At 36.4% G+C, this 17,312-nt stretch overlaps 1 pseudogene; it reads right to left on the bottom strand.

Moving 5' to 3' along the window:
* Positions 1-17,312, bottom strand: part of LOC118572481 — a 66,848-nt pseudogene that overhangs the window by 35,579 nt on the left and 13,957 nt on the right.

The raw sequence follows: 17,312 nt of genomic DNA, 5'->3' as shown, positions 1-17,312 counted from the left end.
TTTCCACAGGAAATAAAAAGCTCTGGATTCATTTGGGGTTAAGAAAAATCAGGTTTGAATGAGGAAGACCCCTGAAAAATCTCCAATAGGAAAGGATTATCCTGATGATGCAATGTTTGAGAGTGCCTCTGTTGCAGTTCCCTCTGAGTTCTGCATCAGAACAACTTCGAAGAAGCAGGCTGAGATGATTCAGCCTCACAGAAAACTTCAGTCAGAACTCACCTTAATCCAAAATTATCCCAGGACTCATAAAAGATCACCAGGACCCCAAATCAACTGAAAATAATCTAGAGAACTACACCCACACTCCCAATAACACATTATGATTGTCATCATTTGAAAGGTTGGTTGTACATAATGGACAGAAAAAAAGCTAAACAATAAGATTAGATTCAGGAATCTTGTTCTGAAAAGAAAAAGGAGGGATATAGAAATGATAAGATAAAATGGTAGACTATTGAATCTACTTTATCACAAAAACAAGTATTAATCATATGTATTTTATGTTGATATGGATTTTGGTTTATTGATACAAATTTAAAGTTATTTTTGTTATAATTTGTGTATATTTCATCACTTGTTTCAGGTATTATGTTTGTGCAGCTAATTTTAAAATGTAATATATAGTTAAGAAATACAGATTAATAGCCATCTATTATAACACACTTATAGTCGTGTTAGTTAGGTCTTCTAGGTATACATAGGTACATTTCAGATTGATAGGCAGTCTTCAAACACTTCAAAGATTTACAGAATATGACATTTAAAATGTTTTAAGAACATAGACTTTTCTTGACAGTGAGACATGTCTGTTCCTGGAAGCACCAACTACTTCAAAGAGGATGTTTGACATCAAAGAAATTCCATATGGAGTTTGTTTTCTGTATGGCCAAAGCTAGCCACAGAGGTAAAGTAACTGCCTCAATTGCTGACAGCTACTGTCTAAGCTGGACCAGCAGGATGCAAGAAAGGGGACTGGTGCACTTTGCCAAGATAGTGTGGGACAGTCTTTCAATATTCTCTGCTTAACAGGAAAGCCTCGAAGATATGCTTAGCCTGTATGCCAGAGTTGGATGCCCCAGTGTTACAGAGGAACTTTGGGTTACTGTCTAGGTAACCTGATGTCCCTGCCATTAGGTAACTTTTCACCCTTCTGGGGTCTTTGATGGCATTAAAGACAAAAGAGTTAGAATCATAGTTTTTCTTAGTTATAAGAGAATGTAAATTAGAAACAAAACTTTAGACAAACCAAGATAAGATAGATAATTACATATTTTCTCTAATTTTGCCAAATGTAAATGGATCAGATATTATTACTGTACTTCTTATCTAATAACTGTTTTAGTTGTATATAGTTTTACTATATTAAGGTGAAAAATCTTCCTTTTAATTAGACAAAAATGGGAGAATTCTCTCTAACTTTTTACACTATGAATATGTATTACTCACATTCATTAATAAAGAGCTGACAGACCAGTAGCCGGGCAGGAAGTTAGGCGGTAAAACAAAATTGAGAATGATGGGAAGAAGGAGAACAGATTCAGGAGAGATGCCAGCCAGCTGATCAGGAAACAAGACATATTAGAGTACAGGTAAAGCCATGAGACACTTGACAATACATAGATGAATAGAAATGGATTAATATAAAGGTAAGAATTATCTAGTAACAAGCCAGAGCTATTAGCTGTGCATTTATAGATCACATTCAACCTCTGAGGTGGTTATTTGGGACCAGGTGGTTGGGACAGGAACTTACAATTACATAGTCCTACCTGCAAGATACACTGAGGCAATGATGCCACAAAGCTCAGGAGAGTAGCCAACTATAGTGGGTAGCCATTCCAGCTTTGATCTGGAAGTTCCAACCCCCCACTGAGGCTTCAGTAACTGTCATGCCTACAAGGTGGGGCCAAGGGAGAACCTTGAAGACCCAAGAACCGAATGTACCAGATCTCTTGGTTCCTGGACCCTGGACACTGGAGGAAGACCAAGCAGAGTTCTCCAGAGAACACTGCTGGAATGCACTGAACCTTTCCCAGACCCTTTACCTTATTCCTTCAGTTGTAAGTTACCCCACAAAATAAACCTCCCTTTTAACTACATGGAGTGGCCTTAATAACTTCACCAATAACCAACAAATACTTGATTTTATTTAAGGCCTACTATATGAGATGGAACACATAGCTGACACTGCTTTGTTGACCAGAGACTAGATAGTCTGGGGACCTAGAGTAAAATCAAATATTCCTGGTCTGAAAAATTAGTGACATAATGACTCCATGGTGTTCTGCTAACTCAGATTAGTGCCTTGTACAACCATCATTAGAGAAGATTTCTCCCAAAACAGTTGAGAAGAAAAATAGAGATCCACAGAGAATATATAGAGTTTGAGATACTTTTGAACAATCAGCCATAAGTGATATGTCTCCATCAAATCTCTCATTTTAGAGCTTAGATAACTCTTCAAAAGAAGAAGAAAGAGGGTTAGAGCCAGAGAAGAGGGAGGACACTAAGAAAACATGACAATCCTTATAAATTCAAGAAAAGCTGAAATGAACCCACAGACTAGAGCAGCATGGGAAGTTCCACACCAGTCTGCACCAATCCTATGCTTATATGTTAGGGTCTACAGTTTAGTAATTTTGTGGTCTTCCTTGGTATTAAAGCATGTGGGTCTCTGCTTGTGCTTTCTATTGTGCTGTTTTCCTTTCCTTGGTTTATCATGTCCAATGTTGAGGTGATACTATTATTTCATCAAATTGTACTTAGTTTTGTTATATTTTTAAAAAATGAATAAATGAAAATCGAGCCACTAGGGTAAAGGTTAACAATGGAACTGTCATTTGTACCTGCTGGCAGAGGGAAAATCCACTGTCTTCAATGAAATGACACTGGATATATCAACCACTCCAGGAAAGTCTTCATGTACTGGAGTAGTTGACCAACATGTAATAGACTCCATATTTCTTTCTTTCTGTCTGTCTGTCTGTCTGTCTGTCTGTCTCTCTCTCTCTCTCTCTCTCTCTCTCTCTCTTTCTCCAGTTTATTTGGATGTATTTGGTAGCAGTTTTGTGTTTTTATTCTTTTTGCTTATTGTTTTACTTTGTTTTCTTTCAGGGGGAGTTTTGTTTTATTTGGATTTTGTTTGTTTTTCAGAAAGAATTTAAGGTTGTGTGGAGAAGGAGCAGGAGAAAACTTGGAAGAAATTTTTGGAGAGAAAGAATATGATCAAAATATGTTTAAATTTAAAAATTGTTTTATTTAATAAAATTTTTAAGAGAAATAAAAATGAAGACAAAGAAGTTACAGCTTTCATTAACCTTCATCATCATCATCAGAATCTACTTCTGAAAGGTACACAGTGGCTGAAAGACTGCTTCTTTTCCTCCTTAACTAAATTTTTTGAACTATTCAAAGGATGGATGGGCAAGTGTTTTCTCTTTTCTCTTTCTGACAGATTGCACAAATTATTTCTTGTTCAGTAAAAAAATTCCTTTTTTAAAAAATCTGTGATATATAAATGATGGTTATCTTTCACTGATAGCTTCTAAACTACTAAAACTTTTGAGTGGCTCAACAAATGTGACTGTCTTTGGGTTTATGTGCTTTGTGTCATTATTATGTGTCCATCAGTAGTGGGAGAATTTTTTAACTAAATGAAAATAAAATACATAAATGAACTTAAAATTATTTAAATTAATGATCTTTTGAATCAATGCCTGTTTTAGCCAAAGTTGACCTCAAACCCACAATACAAACAAGGATAACCTAGAACCTCTGACTCTGACTCTTTCTCTCTCATTGCTAGTTTTAGAGTTATGTGATGCCTTGCCAAGATATTTTTTTTTTTAATTTTTAAAATAAGAGGTATTTCTGTGGGGCATTTCAATGAAATGAAACCTGCAGTGATCTGATAAGGACATGGCCTATCAGTTTATTTAGACATATGTCATTACAAAATGTTGAAACATTTTAGATATTCTCTATGAAGAGTTTTGAAATCTCCAATGTATTCTAGGTCATCATGCAGAACTCTCTGTACTGCAGAGCACAGGATACAATCATCCCTGACTGGCTGCATCCTGTACATTGCTAGTCAGATGTGTGTATCACTTAGTGCTGTTCATGTGACTTCAGCACTTGTGATCTCCCAGGATTCACAGATGGATTTCATGCCTTTGTCCCTCTTCTTGCCTTTATGGGAGGATGACATACAGTTGGGCACAATAGTGCAATGAAAGTGCTTTACCTATTTCCCACAAACTACTGGGTTATTAGGTTATTAAATATGTTGCAGGCACATTAAATAAATTAAATTTATTTAATTCAGGCAGAATTAATAAGCCTATATCACAAGTGTGAGCTACCCCACACTCCCCGATGATTGATAAGGTAAAGATGTGGGTGATGAATAATGTGACTGCAGAGAAAATTCCAGGTGCATGTCAATAAAGGACCTAGGGCATAATTTCTCTTTTATTGACTCTTCATCAATCTAAAACTCACATGGGGATACCGAGAAATATGGGGTTCTGCATGGGGTGAGTTTGTGAAAGGCTCTGTGATTTCTGTAAGAATGACAATTACCTTTTTCATGTCTTCGTAGCTCAGTATCAGGAAGTTGTCCCTTTCTCTCATGGATAGCCAGGCACGGGTGTGCTCAAACCATGATCCATATATCACTGTGGGAAGGGAAGAGGAAAATATTGATTACAAAGAATGAAAGTCATGTCTTCCTGATATTCTTCACTTTTCTGTAATTGGCAGACAGCTTTACTAAGAAAAATAAAACTAGTATTTAAAATATACAATGTGATATTGGACACATATGTAGGAGGAATCTTAAATGGTCTTATTAATAAAAACAAACCCAGGCCAATTATTGGGGTGCATGCTGGAAGATCAGAGAAGCAGAACAAGACACAGCTACCTCACCTTGCCAGTTCTTCAGCTGATCCTGTTTTCTCAGACTGGAAGCCTCTGTGAATGGATCTCAGATGAACTGCTGCTAGAAGCCTAAAAGCTAACCAGCCAAATGCTTCTAGTTTCTGGTCTTCACAACTTATATATCTTTTTCTTTCTACCATCACTCCCTGGGATTAAAGGCTTGCTTTCTGGGATTAAAGGCATGAATCACCATGCTTGGCTGTATTCTTGAACATATGGATTTCTGCCTCTGGAATGCTAGGATTAAAAGCATGTGCTACCACTGTCTATCCTCTATGTTTAATATTGTGGTTGTTCTGTCTCTTACCCCAGATAAGTTTATTAGGGTGCACAATATTTCAGGGAACACAATACCACCACACACATACACACAGATAATGAGCTAATTAAATCAAGTTCATTAGTAATCTTATCATCTTACAGCTTTACTCCTGATGTCTCATGGAGACATCCTTCAGGTTGGATTTAGTGATGGAGGCATGTTTTGGGGAAAATCAATCATACCAATACAGTAAGACTTTGCATGGCCATGGTTGAACTTTATTTTACTATCATGTCTAAAGAACTATCTTAATCCTTTCTAAAGGAGATCTCCTCACCCTGGCATCCACTTCTAAGCTTCCACCACTTCTCAATACTGATTCTTCAATACCCTAGCCTCCTAAACACAGACTACTAGAGACCTTCCAGGCATAGACTTCCACCTTCACCCCTGTGAAATATCTCAGCCCTAATAGGCTTGAGGGCCAGCTGGCCCAAATCAATAAAAAAAGATACTTTCTAAAAGCCAACCTGGGTCTGCTTTAGGGCCTTAGCTAAAGCAGCTGAAACATGATCTGGAGATGACCTGGACCAATGAGAGGCAGCTATGTCACACCAGCAGATGCATATTCCTGAGACCATCTTCCAGGGTGGGGTAGAGTGTATGTAAGACTTGCCTCTTTCTGAATAAACTGGACATGTTTCAACATTCTCCCAGAGTCTATATCATTGACTCTGTGCTTACTAGACCCCTCCCCAAAAGGGAACAACAGCACAGGACCCTGATACTCACCCTAAAGCTTCATTTACATTCCTAGGGCTATTGTGATGTTTTCTCAACAGTCACAGTGTCTTCACTGTTCTTAGTTTAGGCCTCTCCCTGCATTTCTCAGCTTCCATTGCATATTTGCATTGTTCATGTTTATCTGAAGAACTAACTGAATCAAGTCAGGAGTGAAGCTAAGAATTAAGCAAGGGTCACAGTAGTAGGACACATAAATTCAAGGAATCTAAAATTTGATTAAAGCTGGGGGTAAATGATCTACAGAGAAGCAGTAGAGAGAGATAAATTTCATAATACAAGACAGAATTAAGCCACTTAGAGAAATTGAAAGCTGGGTTCAGGTGATGGCTCAGAGGAAAGCATTTGCTGTACATGTGTGAGGACCTGAGTTTGAATCCTCAGGAACCATTCAAAGATGGCAATTCAAGTTTCTCTTTGTTACCCTAGTGCTTCTTCAATGACATGGAAGGGGGAGAAAGGAGAATGTCCAGAATATTGGCACCAGCTAAGCTGGCATACACAGTGATGAAAAAGAAGAAAGAGACTCTGTCTCCAACAGGGTAGAAATTAAGGCAACCTGATGTTATTGCTTGTCTTCCACATTCAAGCTTTGGCACAAGAACAGCCACATTCGCACATTTGTAACCACACCATTGTAAACACACATACCTATTCACATTCAAAGAAAACCTAAAAGCCAAGCCAAATGGGGCATACATCTGCAATACAAAAACTCGGAGGGTGAAGACAAGAGAAGATCAGAGGTTCATTGTCATTTTCCAGTACATAGAGAATTTGTGGCCAATCTGGGATACAATAGATCCTGTCTGGAAACAAAGAAAAAAAGCCAAAAGCATTTTAGGGAGAGCACCAAAAATAAGCTAATTACATGTATGTAGCTGGAAATTAATAGTGGTTCTGTCTTGGAAGTCATTTTAAAAGATAAGTGTTTACTTGGAGGAAGGGATTATAAAGGATATCTCAACAAGCTTGACTCTATCTTTGTATATAGACAAGAATGGTCTTGAACTATTGATTTACTTGAATCTATCTCATGAATATTGTAATTGCAGACTTGCACCATACTAATCAGCCTGGGTATTGACCATTTTGTTTCCTTTTTGTTGATGTGTATCAAGTGATATGACCTAGTGGCTGTATCCAAAAATAAACAATCACAAGATCTGAGTGGTAATTAATGTTCATTTAGCAGGAATGTAAATTACTGTCCCCTGGTCTTAGAAAAACAGAGAGATTCAAAGACAGAGATGGGAAGAATGGTGCTTTGTATCACATTGAGAAGAATAATTCTCATCAGTACAACAAGCAGTTGAATAAAACCAAATGAATGAATCAAGGGTGTATGACACCATTAATAAATACAATTAAAATAATGAAGAAAATAAGTCAACAAGTAGAGAGAGAGGGAGAGGAGGGGAAAGTGGAGAGGGAGTGGGAAAGGGAGAGACAGAGAGGTAGAGAGAGAGAGAGAAAGAGAGAGACAGAGGCAGAGACAGAGAATGTTATATATGAATGTTCAGAGAATATGCAAGGCCCTAGAAACTTGTAGTTAATGAAATAATTTTTGAAAGATTTATTTTATATTTTCTTTTATATATAATTGTGTGTTTCTACATGAGTATCAGTCTGTGTGTTTGTGTGTCTGCAGAGATGAGAAACTGCAGTTATGGAAAACTGTGAGCCACTTGATGTAGATACTGGCAAATAAAATTCCCTCCTCTAAAAATACCAAGTTCTTTTGAGCACCAAAGCATTTCTCCAGCCACTAAAGACGTAATTTTGAAAAGTGAGTTATGAAAACATTGCACAAGGAAGAGTAGAAATTAGCACATGTGATCTACATAACAAATAAACAGTAATTGAAGGAAATAGAGGTACAAAAGGGAATGGTGGCATTGTGAAACAATAGTGGGTAAAAAAGTGCTTATTATGCAAACCTGATGACCAAACTGTCTCTGTAACCCACATAAATTAGAAATAGTCAACTGGCTCCACAAAGTTGTTCTCAGGTTCTCACAAATGCTCTGTGAGATGTGTGTCACCACACAGATACTCATGCATACATACACACCAGATCACAATAAATAAGATATTTTAAAGGACAAAATCACAGTGTGAAGGTAAGGTGGAGGACTTGGGACAATGCAATAATAACAAAGATAATATAATAAGACGATAGGAGTGGGAATTCCAATATATCTTTCACTCTATGAAAAGAGGAAATCTAAAGTTTATAGGTGTAGAAAACATTTATTAAGATCATTCCCTGTAGTTATGAACAGATGTTGTGTTTAGTAGCTTTTAGTGCTAACTTAACACAACCTATAGCTAACTTGGAAGAGAATTTTAATGTGGAATAGTCTAGATTACATTAGCCTATGGGCACATCTTTCAAAGGTTGTGCAGATAGTTTATTGATAATGTAGAATGATGAAACACATTGTGGGGAGCATAATTCTAAAATAGAGGGGCCCAGAAAAGCATAAGGAAAGAGAAAGCTAGCTGTGGGCAAGAAAGCAAGGGTAAACATATTTATTGTCTTTCTGCTCTTGACTGAACATAGTGCTTTAACTTCCTGCCAAGCCTTCTCAATCAATAATAAACTGTAACCTGGAGTTGTAAGCAAAACAAATTTTTTCCTCTCTAAGTTGCTTTTTATTAGAACAGATGCTAACAGGCAGAATTTCAAACACCACATAGACAAGACCAGAAAAGAACTTCCCCCCTTAATATTATAATTAAAGAAACAAAGGACATTGAAATTCACAAGAGAGAAACACCAAGTCTAATGTAAAGGAAAGTCTGTCAGAATAACAGTTTTTTAATGCAGATTTTTAAGATGCAGGAGGGACTGGAAAGCTATATTTCAAATTATAAAAGACAATCAATAACAAATATTGTACCCATCCAAGCTGCTTGTCATAACTTGAGGAGAAATAAAATTTTACATGGTAAAATTATGCAAAATGAATGTATACCCATCAACACAGCTTTACAAAATAAATTTATAGGATCCTTTTAGAATGAAGAGAAAAACAGATGTGTCCCTAAGACTGCAAAACCATAAGTTTACCAGTCAACTTGACACAGCCCAGAATTATCTGCGATAGTCTCAGTTAAGGTTTTGTCCCTATCAGATTGGCCTGTGACCAAGGGTTGGAATTGTTGCCTTAATTGATGATTGATGTGTTAGGGCCCACAGCATAGGTCCTGGGATGTATGAAGAATCTAACCTAGCCTGAAACACTGAATGAGTTAGCAAGCAGATTAGTAAAATAGTTTCTGCTTAAGTTCCTTCTGGAGATACTGCCCTAAAACCTCCCATAGATAGATTGTGATGTGAAAGTGGAAGCCAGATGAACACTTTCTTTCCCTACATGCTTCTGACAAGAGCATCTTATCATAGAAAGTATAAAGCAAACTAGAACAACAGTTAAACAAGAAAACAACTTGAGACCCTTGGAAAAATTATCAAAATGACAGTAATCAATAGGCACCTATCACTAAGTAACTGAATATTAATGTCAATTCCCAATTAAAAAACACATGCTAGGAGTTTGGAATACAAAGGTAGGAAGTATATATTTGTTGTACTCCGTCATCAAAGACAGATATAACCTTACAATGAAGTGATGAAAAAAGGTGTTCAAGGAAAATGAAGCTTGAAAACAACCAAGTGTTGCTGATCTAATCTGACAAAATAGACTTGAAAGTAAATCTAGTGATAAATGATAAACTTTACTTCCTACTGGTTAAGGCAACAGTTCATGAGAAGACCTATACAATTCCATACACATGTGCACCCAGTTCTATACAGAAAATACTATTAGGTATAAAGCCAGAGACTATCACCAGGTGTCATAGTAGTCCACTCCCAACAATTAAAGCTTCATCCCAATATAGAAGAAACATAATTAAATGACATTACAGGTAAAATTTCCTTAAAAATATCTATAGAATATTGTATCCAAATACTGCAAAATACTCCTTGTTCTTAGCAATCCATGGAACTTTCTCTAAAATAGAATATATATTAGGACAGAAAGAATGTCTGAGCAAATATGGGGAAACTGAAATATTTCCTTACATTCTACCTTACAACAATGAGATAACTACATACAAACAGGAGAAACTCCAGAAGGTAAACAAACTCATGTACATCAAGCAACTCACAGTGTAATTATGAATGATTTCTTGAAAAAAAATCTAGAGCAGAAAGACTCCTTCAATAAAATGGATATTAAACCCCAACGTCCATTAATCTGTGAGATGCAATGTAAATAGTACTAAAAGAGATGTTTAAAGGGCAGTGTTCCTATATTAAGAAATCAAAGAGATGTCCAATAATTTAGTTAATGATTCACCTTAGGGCTGTAGGAAAAAAAAAAAAAAAACAAGTCACATACCCAAGATCATTAGCTGGAAAAAAATAAACAACACTGACAGTAATGAAAATTAGTGAAACCAAAGCAGCTCAACAACAAAACAAACCACAGAGTTAATGAAACAGATCTGGTTCTTTCATAACATAAACATTATTGAAAAATTTAAATAAACTAACCAAAAGGAAGAATGAATGCCAAAGCTAATAAGTAAGACATGAAAATGGAGTCGTTATGACAAACTCCAGTGAAAATCAGAAAATTATTAGGGTTTATCTTAAGAACATACCACTAAACTGGAAAATATAAAACATATGGATGAATTTCTACATAGATTACAAATTACCAAAATTAAACTAAGATGACATTTTGAACAAATAAACAAGTAGGGATGGTGAGATGCATGTGCAGTTAAAAGCGTTCACTGTTCTTTTAGAGAAACAGGGCTTAATTTCTTCTACCCACAGATAGTTCTCTGTATGCTGTGAACATGCTACTCTGATTGCTTAATAAATAAAGTGCTGATTGGCCATTAGGCAGGCCAGAAGCATAGGTGGGACAAGTAGAGAACAAAATTCTGGCAAGAGTCAGGAGTTCCCAGCCAGGCACAGAGGAAGCAAGATGTGAAGGCAGAGCTGAGAAAAGGTACTAAGCCAAGTGGATAAACATAAATAACAATTATGGGTAAATTTAAATGTAAGAGCTAGTCAATAATAAGCCTGAGCTAATAGATGAGTATTTTTAATTAATATAAGCTTCTAAGTGATTATTTTATAAGTAGGCTGTGGGACTGCAGGTGCTTGGCAGGACCTGGATAGAAACTTTCCAGCTACAACCCACATGATAACCCACAATGCCTTCTTTCAGCCCCTATAGGCACCAGACACATATGCAACAAACACAAACATACAAGAAAAATACTTCTACATATAAATTAAAAGAACCTTAAAAATAGTCAGGACTAGTCTTCCCCTAACCTGTTACCTCTGGGGCAGGGGAAGGCAGAGCAAAAACTAGTGCTAAATAATTCAGCAACCACCAAGGCCCAGATCTAATGGCTTTGAGTTGGTTCAAGCAAATATTTACCTAATCTATGAGCTGCTGGTGAAGCTGGGGAGCTGGTCCTACAGAAGCATAGCCACAGGATCTCCATGACTCTGAAAATTAGTAGTAGGATATCTGAGAAGAGTCTAGAGGAGTCAGTATTGATAGTGTAGTAGAAGCCAAAGGTCCTGAACCAGACCAATAGTTTATTGCAATCAACATTTGCAAATAAAGCTGTCTGGTCAAAAGGGTATACTGCATGAAACACCTCCGCTCCCAATACCATTATGATGAACAAATATTTGATGGAGAGGTGGAAAAGATGAAGTAGCAAAGTGGAACAAGTATGTTGTAATAGGAGTCATGACATGTAGGGCTGATATGAGAGAAGACTTCCATTGATAGAGCATGTCATTACTCACAGGGGTCAGAAAGATGGTTTGATTTTTGCTTTGTTTTGTTTTCCTTTTCTTTTTAAAATAAATGTATTTGTGTACTTATTTTACTTTATAGTCATAGTTTTCCCTTGTGTCCTCTCCTTCCATTATCTCCCCCAGGAGAATCCTCCTCAGTTCCCAGTCTCCACACACCTCCTCCTCCATTTCTCTTTAAGAAAGAACCTGACTCTCATTAATATCAATATGGCATATCAAGTTGCAATAAGACTAAGTACTTTCCCATGTATTAAAGACAGGCAATGTGACCCAGCATGTGGAGAAGGGTCCCAACACCAGTAAAAGAATTGGAGATAGCCCCTGTTTTTACTGTTTGGAGTCCTAAAAGGGCACCAATATACAAAAGATAGCACATATATAGAGGGTCAGGATCAGTCCCTTGTAGGCAACCTGCTTGGCATTTCAGACTCTGTGAGCCCCTATGATCCCAGGTTGAGTCTGTGAGTATTCTTGTGATGTCCTTGACCCTTGTAGCTCCAAGTATTCTTTCTCCCCCTCTTCTGCAGGATTCATTGAACTCCACCTAATATTTGCCTGTGAGTCTGCATCTGTTTCCATCAGTTGCTGGATGAAGTCTCTCTGATGACAGTTGGGCTAGGCACAAATCTGGTCACAGGAGATGTACAGTTCAGACAACATATCTGCTATTGCTAGAAGTCTAAATTAGAGTCTTCTTTGGAGATTCTTGGCAATGTTTTTGACTGACCATGAAATGTATCCCTTTCTATATTATCTTTCAGAACTCTCTTTATCCCCTCAACTTGATCGCTCACGTTTCCATGCCCACCTGCCCTTAGTTCACTCAAAAAATCTCTTCTTTTTTACCCTTGCAGAAAAATATCTGTGTGTCCCCACCATGACTCCTTGTTACCTAGTCTTTCTTGGTCTCTGGATCATAGCACTATTATCATTTATTTATTGGCTAATATCAACATATCAGTGAGCCCATACCATTATTGTCTTTCTCTGGGTTACCTCACTCAAGATGATTTTTTTTTGTAGTTCCATCCATTTGTTTTCAAATATCCTGGTGTCCTTGTTTTAAGCAGTTGAGTAATATTCCACATTTTCTTTATCCATTCCTTGCTTGAGAGACATCTGGGTTTCCAGGTTCTGTCTATTATAAATAAAGTTGCTTTGAACATAGTTGAGCAAATATACCTATTTTAGGATGGAACATCCATTGTATATGAGCCCAAGAGTGGTTATAGTTGGGTCTTGGGGTAGGTTGATTCCCAGTTTTCTGAGAAACCTCCACACTGACTTAAAAATGGATCTACAAGTTTGCAGTTCCATGAGCAATGGAGGAGTTTTTCCCTCACACTACCTCCTCTCCAGCATGAGCGAACTGTTACTTGTGTTTTTTATCTTAGCCATTCTGACAGGTTGAGGTGGAATCTGAGAGTTATTTTAATTTGCATTTCTCTGATGGCTAAAGATTTTGAACATTTTGTTAAGTGTTTCATAGCCATTTTGGTTTCCTCTGTGGAAAGTTCTCTATTTAAATCCATTTTTACATTGGATTCTTTAGTTTGTTGGTGTCTAGTTTTTTGAGTTGTTTATATATTTTGAATATTGACCCTAAGTGAGATGTGGATTTGTTGAAAATCTTTTTCCAATCTATGGGGTTGCAATTATGTCCACATTGATGGTGTCCTTTGATTTACAGAAGATTTTCTATAAAGCAAATATCCAGTTTATTAATTGTTATTATCTTAGTGCTTGTGCTCTCATTGTTCTGTTTAGGAAGAATTTTCTCCTGTCCCAATGCATTCAAGACTGTTCCCCATTTTTTCTTGTATAAGATTCGGTGCATCTGGTCTTATTTCAAGTTCCCTGATCCACTTGGACTTACATTTTGTGTGGGACTATAGCTGTGGATCGATTTGCATTCTTCTAATTGTCGATATACAGTTATGCCAGCACCATTTGTTAAGGATACTTTCCTTTTTCCTTTGTATATTTTTTGGCTTCTTTGTTGAAGATTGGCTGTTCACCAGTGTATGGATTTACGTCTTGGTCTTTAGTTCCATTACTCTAATCTGTCTTTCTCTTTAAGCCAATATTGTTTAACAACTATAGCTTTGTAGTAGAGCTTGAACTCAGGAATGGTGATATCTCTGGGCATTCTTTTATTGTACAGGATTGGTTTAGCTATACTGGATTTTTTGTTTTTCCATATGAAATTGAGTATTGTTCTTTCAATTTTGTAAAGAATTGTTTTGGGATTTTGATGGGAATTATGTTGAATCTGTATCTTGTTTTTAGGAAGATGACCAGTTTTTTTCTATGCTTTTTCTATATATCCATGAGCATGGTGATTTTTACCTCTTCTGATATCTTATTTAGTAAAGAACAAATATTCAACTTTTCTTTTTTTTTTAATTATTTTTTTGTTTTCTTTTGGGGGGAAGTTACAGGGGTAGATGACAAGTATGGAAGATGTAGGAAATGAGTGGGAATGGGGTACATGATGATAAATTCCCAAGGAATCAATGAAAATTATGTTATAAAATACTCAGGCCTGTAGCAAGTAATGATTTTACAGAAGTACTTAAAACAATCTCTAAATTAAAAAAGTTCAGGCTCAGATAAATTTTCTCAGTCCTTCAGAGAACTTGACCAAAGTTTGTTGAAATGTTCCATAAAGGAAGGAAAAGAGGGCATACCACCATAGCACTTTTATAAAGTATCATCTTGATACTAAAAGCAGACACATATTCAACAAAAAAGAAAAGTACAGACCAAGATCCATGGTGAACATAGATACAAAACTTCTCAACAAGATAGTTTCTAACTAAAATCAGGAATACATCAAAGAGCAGTTAAGTGGCTCAACAGGTAAAGTCATTTGACTCCAAACCTGATGACATAAGTCCACATAATGAAAAGAAAGAACACATTACTGTAAGTTGTTCTCTACTATCCAACTGCATACCTGGTTTAACGTGTACCCACACAATATACATTCATTCCTACATATATACATACATACATACATACATACATACATACATACATATACATATACATGTATGTGTGTTTGTGTGTGTGTGTGTGTGTGTGTGTGTGTGTGTGTGTATTTAAATAACCATATACCATAATCAAGTTGACTTTATTCCAGAGAGGCAGTTCAGGGATGGTTCAATATACACATATCAATAAATGTAAATTAAATAGCATAAATGGACCCAAAAACAGGAAACATGCTGGATAACAGAAATGTTTTTGTATAAATTACATCATTTTTAGGACTAAAGTCCTGAAGAATCTGGAATAAAAGAAATATATTTCAACATAATATTTGCCTTATGTTAGAAAATATAGCTAATGTTCCACTTAGAAGGGGGAAATTCAATGCATTTTCAGTAAAAACTGGAAGAAAAGAAGCATATATACTTCCTATGTTCCCGCTATTCTTTTTCAATGTAGTACCAAAGTCTATGTTAGAAGGAAAAGACAAAAGGCACAAACAAAAGAGATACAAATAAGAAAAGAAGTCAAAGTATCTTTATTTTCAGATAATACAATTCTATCAATAAGAGAGCTGAAAGAGTTTACCAGGAATCATTTAGATCTCATAAAGGCTTTTACGAAAGTTCCTGGGTACAATAATGTCATATAAACATCAAAACTTTTCCTATATACCAATGACAAATAAACTAAGAACTAAATTATAAGAATAAGTCTGTTTACTATTGCCTTAGAAAATAGATCAGAATAAATTTAATCAAGGATGCTAGCTTGAAAAGTATGCCCCATATAATTTTTAGGCATTTGTATACTTGTTTCCCTGTTGCTTGATATTTTGAGAAGTTTAGCAGGTGTAAACTTACTTGAGGAAATATGTCACTGGATAGGATTGAAGTTTTCAAATGAGTGGCACCATTACAACTGTTCTATGCTTCCTTTTTTGTGGATTGAGGTGTGAAATCTCAGTGCTACTGTACTGCCATGCCTTTCCTTCTGGGGCCATGCTTCCTGTCATAGTGATGATGGACTCTTCCCTCTCTAGAACAATAAATTCCAAACAAACCGTTCCTTCTATAAGTTAACTAGTTAATGATATTTTGTCACAGCAATAGTAAAGTAATGAATGCACCAAGTATTCAGTCTTCTTTAAGGGAAACCTCATCACACTAAAGACAGAAACTGATGTAGATATTAGGACATGGAAAATGTACCCAGAAGTATGAATGGTATCTAAATGACCATCCTACTGCAATGTCCAGATTCAACACAATCTCTATCATTAACTTAGTGTCAATATACACTAAAATAAGAAAAATTTTAAAGTTCATACAGAATGGTTTGATGCTCACTCCTAAATGGAACATTATGCAATTACCTCTAAGGCTTAGGGACCTCTGCAGAAGAGGGAGTAGAAAGAACATAGAAGGTAGAAAGAGAAATAAAAGAGCTGGTAAATGCTGACTTGTGGCATGACAGTTCAAATGTAGCATGATCTCAATAGTACTGAGGCTGCTTGCAATGGGACTGCACAAGACTGGCCTATTGATGATGCATGATGGGTGAGGAGGACACTCATGGGACACTACTGCTCTCTACTGCAGTGCTGGATACTGAGTGATGAGGATTCTAGGTGATGAGAAGTCAGTGTCTTTAGTTGTGTCCCACTGCTGTAACTAGGTTACAAATGGTAGGACAAAACCCACAGTCCCACAGATGATCCTAATCATGATTAAACTAACTGGGTCACAAATAAAGAGACATAAAGTTTTCAAAGAGAAATTTAGGGAATGGGGATTAATACTGATCAGAGGATGATTAGAAAGGGTGAAGGGTTTCAATAATCAGAAAATATTTTATACAAGGTATGAAATTTCCAAAGAACAAATTCAATTACAAATTCATATGAAAGCACAACCTCCCCCAGATGATCAAATCAATCTTTGAAAAAAATAGTACCCTCTTTCAAGTTATACCATAGCAATATAGTATTAAAAACAGCACTGTGCTGATACAAAACAGACATGTAGATTAATGGAATAGAAAATGAAGACACAAGTTCACATAACTACAGGCAACTGATTTTGACAAAATATCAAAAATATTCATTGGAATAAAGACAAGATATTTAGTAAATAGTTCTTTGAAAACTGGATTTGTAGGGGAAAAAAGCTGGCTAAAGAAATCCAAACCTAACCCTGGAGCCTAGAACTAGGGAAAGATGGCACAGATCAGGGCAGAAAGAAACAGTTTGGATAATTCAGATCAGAGTCATCTTTGCCCTTGGCCAACTGACTTGTGAAACCAACCAATCACAGAGCAGGGCAGTAGAACTCTGGGTTCCAGGTAAAGCCCTGGTTGATTCCACCCCAAAGACATCCTGTGTAAACCACTCTTTCTGGTCAGGAAAAAGGCTGTTCTCTCAACCCTGGAAGAAGTTGCTATTCT

Source organism: Onychomys torridus, chromosome 1, assembly GCF_903995425.1.
Source record: "Onychomys torridus chromosome 1, mOncTor1.1, whole genome shotgun sequence".
In the NCBI taxonomy this organism is placed as follows: Eukaryota; Metazoa; Chordata; class Mammalia; order Rodentia; family Cricetidae; genus Onychomys; species Onychomys torridus.
The sequence above is the reverse complement of the archived record's forward strand: the minus strand, read 5'-3'. Positions and strand labels throughout refer to the sequence as shown.